Source organism: Triticum urartu, chromosome 6A (assembly GCF_056163025.1).
Source record: "Triticum urartu cultivar PI428250 chromosome 6A, HENAU_Tu73, whole genome shotgun sequence".
Taxonomy (NCBI): Eukaryota; Viridiplantae; Streptophyta; class Magnoliopsida; order Poales; family Poaceae; genus Triticum; species Triticum urartu.
The window spans coordinates 77733266-77742886 of record NC_141878.1 but is presented as its reverse complement, the minus strand read 5'-3'; the positions used below and the strand labels follow the sequence as shown (position 1 = coordinate 77742886).

At 43.4% G+C, this 9621-nt stretch overlaps 1 long non-coding RNA gene across 1 annotated transcript; it reads right to left on the bottom strand.

Moving 5' to 3' along the window:
• Positions 1-261: 261 nt before the first annotated feature.
• Positions 262-4283, bottom strand: LOC125516875 (uncharacterized). Its single transcript, XR_007287401.2, has 6 exons — positions 3803-4283; positions 2509-2593; positions 2330-2426; positions 2018-2191; positions 1278-1384; positions 262-614 (listed from the first exon to the last, which is right to left on the bottom strand). It is a non-coding gene; the product is annotated as an uncharacterized LOC125516875 (long non-coding RNA).
• Positions 4284-9621: the final 5338 nt, after the last annotated feature.

The window sequence follows — 9621 nt, the reverse complement described above, 5'->3', positions numbered from 1 at the left end:
GACAGACATTTCTATACCGACAGACTATTCTACGCCGACAGATAATCTGACAGTGTGCTATGCCGACACATAGTGCGACGTCCATTGGTACGCCAACAGTTTGTTTGCCAGTGTGCTATGCCGACAGTTCATGCAACGTCCAATACTTATGCCGACACTTTTGCTGCCTGGGTTCTACATTTCAGAACAAATACAAATGCACCATATTTTGAGTGAAATTACATTCATAAAATTCAATTCATGTTTAGTACACAATACATATACAAACAATTACTCTTCTATTCATCACAACATACCATTCACCAATACATTTATTCAACATTAATTAAAGATTCATTAGTTTTCTTCACTCAAGTTAGCTACATCCATTAAGGAAATACATAGGTCTTACATACAAGACGCAACCTGCTCCAAAATATGAGGGGCAAGCTTCTAAGAGAGCAATTATGAAAGAGACCAATCCTTCAATCACCAAGCCAGCATCAACTTCCTTATATGAAAAAGACCAATCCATCGATCACAAGCCGACATCAACTTCCATATGTAATGAACAAAAGCGATCACTGGAACATCTTAGATCAACTTGTGGACTTCCTACTTTCTGCCATATGTCCCTGCAAAAGAAGTTATATGTTTGAGCAATTATAGAAATGAGAATTTGTTCTAACTTCCGAGTTGCCCTTGACCCAAAGATCTAGACAAGATCTCAAAAATAGAAGATGTATTGCAAACAGTCTGGTTACATAAGATATCCTTATTAGAACATCAACCCAAGTTTGGCTAGCTCCTAGCATACATGGCTTACTATACAAATTATGCACTCGTTGTTAAACAATCATATTTGTTCAAAGGCATCAGGAACAAGATTTTTACTATAACTTCAAAGATTTGTAGGAGAAGACCAGAAAAAATGAAGCACAAGAGCAGGGATGGCTGATGCACAAATATAGTGATTGGAAAAGACTACATCAAGGGGGTGATAAACAGCGACAAAAGAAGAGGGGTGCAATCAAGCACCACCAGAAGCAGAACAATAAATACATTGACAAACAGGTTCAAATTTGAACATATAGTGTGTTTAAGTACATTTGATATGGAATTTTCTCTGTATACTGGATGCTAAATTTTCTCTTATTATTGCACATCCTGTGATGTTGAAGCCATTCTTTACAACATGAATACAATAGAAATTGTATTAACCTAGTGCCAATATTATACGTAGATGTCTATAGGGAAAAGATAATTAAAAATGAGTGCGAGATCCATCTCATTCTCACCTATGTTTCCTGAGGAGTGCCACGCATTCGTCTCGGAACTCTCGGTCGTTGGACAACAAGATCAGACCGGTGATTTGATGTGCGAGGTCAGGAATGTATTCATGAATCTATGATGCAAAAAAGGAGTCAGGTGTAATCCTAATATGTGGATTGAACTAAATATGCTTCCCTGAAAATAACGGTCAAGTATTTTTTTTGTGTCTGATCTTTAAAAGACAGCAGGCTTCAGTTTAGTTACTAGGAATTGCACACTAACGGAGAACTAAACCACTCACCATATTTGAACAAATATGCAAGCAAACATTCAGAGCTTGTGTAGTAAATCACACATTTCTGCTAGCTTCCATGATCAAGCCTCATAACTTGATACTGTTTGCATGATAATGGGGGTTGCGCTGCACACATATAAACATAGAAACCAAAAATTCTATGTTCTGCTATAACCCAGATTTAGTATCACCTTATCATGCCATCAATTCTTATCTATTTCCGATAGAAACTAGATATCTAGTAGCCTGGTGCATTGTCTATTTATAGTGACACTACAAACTGAACTGTATGTGTTTAGTTATGAAGCATGAAACCTTCAAGAAAAATACAAAGATCTCCCAAAAGAAAAATAATAGTGTTTAGTTCAAACAGTGGACCCTTTTCCCAATTCTGAACCTGTCTTCCTGACCCAAGCATCAATCAAAACATAGCAGTGTCATCTCATGGAAAAAAGTTGACAAGAATAATACCTGGTATTTCGACATTTCCGATTCCTTGAGAAAAGAGAACTTGATGCATCTCTCCAATTTTTCGTTGCATTTGTTCCGTGAGCTCTAGTAGAGTAGAAACATGTTCATCTTGTCGACGAAATTGAATTTCCATTGCAAGTGTTGTTGGCGGTTCAGCTGCTTCTTCAGGTTGTTCTGAAAAAATACAGCAAATGAGGTACCTAATTTAGTTCTACAATTAAGTCAGTGCAGTCTATACTTCTCATCAATTGATATGCAGTCACATGCATGGCTGTACTAAAGAAAAACACATGATGTGTATGTGTGACTAACAATTAGTGTCTGCTTGTGCGGTAGGAACTCCAATTTTATGTGTATGTGCTCTGACAAATATTTCATCTCTCTGTGGGTCATAGCCAAGTTCTTCAGCCTGCAACAAATTTATTTTCCCTAGTAATTAGAAAACTAACTAATCGGATGCATCACTTTCAAAGAGAGGTGCTCGAGTTTACCAATTCATGTCTGCTACGAGCCTAACTCTTGATTGTTCATATGCAGGGAGCTCACTTCCACCTCTTGTTCCTTCCATCTTTTCTCCTGCAAATAGCACATATTAGACCATGATGCTTAATAAAAAATAGTGGAAAAATATGCATACTGGGCAAATTATGTGATGAGTTAAATACATGGCAGCAACTTTTATCAAGAAGCAGCAAGTTAAAACTGCACTATCCACCAAGCAACTTCGTGTAAGTAGTATAATTAAGAAACATAGTTATGAAAATATAGATAGGAGAATTGGGCATCCACTACAAATATACATACCAAATAGACAAAACGTAAATAGTAGGGTGCCAAGGAAGAATAAACTGAGACTAGAGAAATGCAATTTTCCATTACCCCTTTTATCCCTACAATTTTGTCATTTTGATTTCTGAAGTTTACGGAGCTCTCCATTTGAGCAGACTAAAACATAAGTTAAAATATGACATGCCACAAACAGACTTGAGCAAGACAGTAAATGGAGGTTATGTTAACAGATTCAGTAGATTTCTTGATTCAATAATCATTAAACTTGTGATCCATGAGACAACAAACAAGTAGAAATAATGAGCACCTAGATAATGAGAAGTCTAATGATTAGGATTTAGGAGTGAAAGAACAAGAAGATATCTAGTACAAGAAAGAAAATTCAGGGACATGAGATACATCGAAGGCACTAATATGGATCACACACAACTGTAAGGCTAACCCTTGGTCCCTGTTTATGCGGCATAAATAGATAAAACAAAAGGATCACAGGCAGATTTACAATCCTACCCAACATACAAGAAATCTGAATCTTTGGTGCTAGTTCATATGTAGAAAATGAAGTGAAACATGTTTTTTCTCTCTCTAGAAAGTAACACATGCTTGCACGTCATCCTTTTTCTGTCGACAGTAACTGAGGTTCTGTGTCAAATTGCAGAATATGGTGAATCAGATCTCTGAAATTTAGGGAGCTCTGCACTTGAGCATCCTCAAACAGCAATGTTAACCCAAAAGGTGTGCCACAACTCTGTTACATTTCTCTTTCTAAATCTGTACGTCTGTACCCTCGAGTAGTTAAAATCTGATCTCTGAAAATTAATATGTATAGAAGTTACTGATAAACATTCACACATGAGCATGGCCACCACTGGATAAATGAAAAGACAAGATGCATGTGGAGACGAGATTAAAGAAGACAGAACAAGAGCAGAGCCTGGAACTTATGGGAACTAACGTCCACCGAGATGCAAATGACAAAACTCCTATGCAGTTTACCTGCAGTGGCCTGGAGTCGGGGCAGGACAAGGGTGTCGATCTGGACAGGGGTCGCTGGTGGAGGAAGAAGAATGTCGGGGCGACTCCAGAACTGCAGTTGCCTCCTCGCCAGCTCCTATGCAGTGGACTAGGCGGCGGCGCCTTGGCTGCAGATGGGGCAGCAGCTCCTCGGCCGTGGATGACGGGGCAGCACGCAGGACTAGAGGACGGCCATGGGTGGGATGCCGTGTTGGGAGAGACGGCGATGCGAGCAAATCTATGGGTAGGTCGGGGGCGGCGGCGGCGATTTAGGTTTAGATTGAATGTGTGCTGCGAGAGAGGTGGGGATGGGGGGACTAGGAGACTTACGGAAATACTTTTGGGCTTTGGCGCGCCGCTTGCCGCTAGATACTTTGGGCTGTGCCGCGCGGCTGAAAATAAGTGGGCCAGGCTAAACTACACCGACACTTTTCCTGTGGCAAAGTTTCGGCGACACTTAATCCAACGGAAGTCAAAACAATTACCGACACACAATACGTCGGTGAACTAGTAAACACTACCGACAGACTGAACATCGAAAATGTTGAGCAACCGTCACGTTCTTTGTGTCGGTGTTGTTCCGAACAGATAATGTGTCAGAAATTCACACCTATACCAACAGATGCATGTCGGTGTTGTGGTGTTGTGGTGTAGTGACGATGTTTCCGACGACGTGATCGATGACACCGATGAAGAGCTATAATATCTTCAGAAGTGCTAGGCAAGCAAAACCCCCCTTGTCCATTCCGATATAATCCCACTCTCTCGCTCCTGCTCTCTTTTACTGCATTAGGACAACAGCGGTTCAATTGTTACATGCTGCGGTAGCTGAACCCCTTTCCTCTGCATGACATGTCATTGCCATAGTAAATAGATGAAACCCACTAGCATGAGTAGGAGTTGTTTGAGCCCTGATGTGCCTACTCATTCATGTTTGTTTGTCATGCCTGCTACTATTTAGAGTTGAGTCAGGTCTGATTCATCGGGGATGAATTGGAATGTGGTGAACATGTCCTACTTTTGAGAGCTAAGTGTGTGAACACGATTTGGTAAAGGTAGCGGTGAGAGGCCATGTAGGAGTACATGGTGGGTTGTCTCATTGCAGCCGTCCTTAGAAACTGAGTTCTGTGTTTGTGATCCATGAACAGCTACTACCACGCATTGGAATGCTTAAGTGCCCCTCTCGACTTATTAACCAACCAGATCTCTGTCTAGGAGTTGCAAGTAGTTTCTGGTGTTTGTAGGTAGTGTTAGTAGTCTACCAAGTGGCACCCGGTACAGGTGGGATTGGGACAGACTAGGCACAGTGGCCCGGTGTACCAAGTGGAACCCGGATGGTGGGCTTGGGAACCCTGTACACATCGTTTGGGGCCGTGAGCGACACCCCGGCCGGATCTCCTTGCGGATGGAACCCGAATAGGCGATAAACCTGGACTAGAGACTTGTTGGTTAGTCAGGTCGTGGCCGACTCCCTCGCAAGGCTTCCGCTTGAAGGTTGCCGAGATACACGACGTGTACATGGTGGTAAGTGGCGAGAGCGTGTGTGAAGAAGTACACCCCTGCAGTGTTATCATTATCTATTCGAATAACCGGATTCCTCGGATATGGAAACTTGGACCCCTTGCATAGTTCATAGAGAAGTGAAAGTGGATACTCTAAAATGCGCAAGATAAGCGTGAGTGCTATGGATGGCGTTCTCGTAGGGAGACGGGAGCGGATCCATAGTGGTGTATTGATATGGTGAATATGTGGACTCGTGTGCGCCACCTCGAAGAGTTACTTGCAGTCGTAGTTCAGGTTAGCCACTGAGTCAAAGCTGGCTTGCTGCAGTTAAACTCCAGCACCCCTTTGTTGATACTGATGCATATGTAGATAGTTCTGATGTAAGTCTTGTTGGGTACATTTGTACTCACATTTGCTTATTCTATGTTTTGCAGAGAGACGTCAGTCTCGCTAGTAGTTCCATGTGGACTTCGACATTTAGCTTGTTACCTCAACTACGATCTTGTACCTTGGGAGGGTCTTGTAGATAGTCAGGCTTCTGAGCCTTCTTCATTTGTAGTTGTCTGTACTCAGAAAAGTTAAGCTTTCGCATGTGCTTGTTGCTTGTATGCTCTGTATTATGGGTCATGAAACCCATGTTTGTAATACTTGGCTCCTCGGAGCCTAATGAATAATTACTCTGAGTCATAGAGTCTTGTTGTGATGCCATGTTGTATTGCACATATTGAGCATATTGTGTGTATGATTGAAATGCTTGGTATGTGTGGCCTCTCTTATGGGGAAATGTAGTCTTGTGCTTCCATAAGCCATAGTAGTCTGCTACAGCCTGGTTCACCGGAGTCCTGCTAGCCCAGCACTACTGCTCCGGAACACTTGACTGGCCGGCATGTGATTCACTTCGTTCCTGTGTCTGTCCCTTTGGGGAAATGTCACGCGGTGACATCCGGAGTCCTGCCTAGCCTACTACAGCCCGGTTCACCGGAGTCCTGTTAGCCCAGTGCTACAGCCCGGATTCGCACGCTGCTGACCGACATGCTTGATGTTGATTCATGTATGCCTGTCCCCGTAAGTTAGTGCCACTTTGGGTTCACGACTAGTCATGTGAGCCCGGGTTCTCTGTCATATGGATGCTAGCGACACTATCATATACGTGAGCCAAAAGGCGCAAACGGTCCCGGGCCATGGTAAGGTGACACCCGTGGGAATACCGTGCGTGAGGCCGCAAAGTGATATGAGGTGTTACCGGCTAGATCGATGTGACTTGGAATCGGGGTCCTGACATACTAGTATTTCTTACATTTCATCTTTTACTTGGTATAGTACTACCACTTGTTTCTTCACATTATATACGTACAATATATATGGCCAACATCATATAGCCAGCAGTTTGGTTGTCAAAGAATTTCAGGGTGCTTAGTTTTGTCAAAGAATTCCGGGATGCTTAGAGGGTGCTTGGATCCAAGGGACTTATTTTAGTCTGACTAAAAATAGTCTCTTTAAGAGGCTAAAGTTCCAAGCACCCCTGACTAAAGAGGGGCTAAAACTAGTCTTGAGACTAAAATTTTCTAGTCAGGGGTACCCCTACTAAAATGTGGATTAGTCCTCTCTCTACTCATTTAACTCCTCTCCTTTAACACATGCGAGTTCTGGATTGGAGGGTTTGGAGGATAATAAATGCTCATTAACTTGATTTTAGCCTTTTTAGTATTTGGATCTAAGCATGGGTGATGCTAGCATGTTTTAGTCCCACTACTTTTAGTCATGGGACTAAAACGTATCCAAGCACCCTCTTAGTTTTATTTGAGGGGTGGGTTGTGCTGGACACCATTATTGCGACTAGCCTTTTTAATAGTACTATATGCATAATTTGGCGACGAGGGCTCTCTATATGTACCACCTTTTTTAATTTCAAGTTTTGCTCCATGGCGCAATCCATCGATACTACTGCTGTACAAAAGTATACATTTTTTAAGGGCTAGAGGGCGTGGCAGTCTAGCTTGGTCGGTTTCACAAGAGGCGAGGGTCTTTGTGATTTGACGGCTCATTACTGCTGGAAGGCGGGGCCTTGTGATTTGACTGCTCGTATAAATGCGCCGATGACCTGATCAAGGAGGAGCAAAGAACCGTGCGGTATACTCAAGTTTTCCACTGGAGTAGTACTGCGACGGAGGAGCACGAAACACGGCAGCCCAGTGCCATATGGCGATAAAAAATGATCTAATTTGCTAGTCATCTCATTGTTAGCATTATTCTATTCATTCCCTCAAAAAAACCATTGTTCTATTCATGCCTCGTAGAGAATGTGACACATGCGACGAAACACCCGAAGCAAAAGATGAAACATAGGAGCAAAAGAAGAAGGGAGATTATCACCCCAAATGATCTAATTCGCCGCGGAGTCGTAACTGCTTCTTCATCTCCTCCACGACCTCCATCTCCTTGTGCGTCTCCTCCGCCATCTTCTACATTCTTTCCATGACACGGATTTCTCGATGCGAGCCTTCATCATCTGTTCCACGGCCGCATTATGTACCTTGACAGCAGCCGGGTGCTCGATGCGGAGCTTCGCCAACTCCTCCTTCTGTTCCATGACGAGGGCCTGCAGCATCTTCATCGAGGAACTACTATTCTCATGCAGCTTCTTCCAGCCGGCGTTCTTCTCCTTCAACAGGTCGATCTCGTGGCAGAGCTTCGCCTTGTCCTCCTGAAGTCGCAGGATTTCGCCGGTCGCCTTCTTCTCCGAGGCAATGCTCTTCTTCAGCAGCATCACCAAGCCGGCGGTCAACTCCCCCTTCTGATTGAGCTCAGCGGGCATGTCGTCGAGGCTCTCCTTCATCAACTCCATCAAGCCTTGGATGAACTCCTTCTGCTTATTGAGGTGCTTATTGAGCTGATCGGGCATGCCGTCGAGAGATAACGACTCCAGCTCCGCCGGCTCGGCATGTTCGCCTCCGCGACTAGGGCGCTCCTGGGAGCCATCGCCTGCCCGTGAGAGATCTTTCGAGGTCTCTGCGTGGCGGCGAGCCCTCTCTTTTTTTCCGCAGCCTTGGTTGCCACTCCCTTGTCACGAGTAGTTCTCGTCCTAGAGCTCTGCTCATCGGCCATGGCAACAATGGACGAAGAAGAAGCACATATGAGGAGGAAAGGTAGAGTCATTTTCGGCTAGGTAGTTCCCCTTTTTATAACCTAAGTACTAGCACTAGTACTAATACCTGCATAGTGGGAACACGTTCAGGTTTGGTACGTACTAGTAGGTGTGAGCAGGCTTTCGAATGTGATGGGAATAAGGTAAAGATTAATTGATGGTTTTGATTTCGAGGCCCGAAATGACTCCCGATGAGTTTAGCGGAACATAAATTTCAAGTACTACACTGCTCAAATGCGTAGATATTATATTACTGTCAAAAATTGGTACAAAATATGAAGGAGACCAATGGAAGTACTACTAGCAACCAACGATTTAACTACTCGCATGCGCGCAGTGGAGTAATAATGTCTTTCTTCCGCCCTCACGTCCACTCAATTTCCATGCGTTGTATTAATTGACCATCAATGAAGTGAACGACTTTACACGCGTCAAATTATCACATGGGGTGGATCTTGGTACAAAATTGCGTTCGCCCGTGTACCCGCGTGTGCGTGCGAGGGAATGAGTGCGTGCGTGGCGTGCGTGCACATCTTCGCTTCGTGCATGTGCCGCCAGTATGGCTCAGGGAGGACAAGTACATTCTTCTGGAACCAGCAGCATGTCACTGTGATCAATCCACGCAAGGAGGTCGTGACAACGCCTCCACATGTGCCACGTGGCTTCATGAACTGTAAGAGAGACACCGTGTAGCGTGCCATTGGTATTCTAATTTACGTGTTTTGCACATACTCGAAGTACTAGTAAGGTACGCGTGCATTGCAAGCATCACATTTTGCAACCAAATTATGAATAAATACCACACTATAGCATGTAAGCTCTGAGTCATATATGCCTGATGTGGCCCTTCGTTTATTCTTATAGTTCATCTCATTCAAAATCAATTAGTTTTTATAAAAAAAGCTAAGAACGCGGGAATAGGAAAAACATGGGATTATAGTGGAATGTCGTCTTGAGTCCTATAGGATTGTACGAGTGTTTGATTGTGCATAGAAAAAACGCAGAATTCTTTCAAAGAGGTTTGAGTGGATGGGATGTTTCCTATGAAATCTAGTGCAAATGAATCATATGGAAAAATTCCTATGGTTTACAATCCTACGAATCAAACAACCAAGATAGGAAAAATTCCTAATGATTAGAATCCTCCAAAATT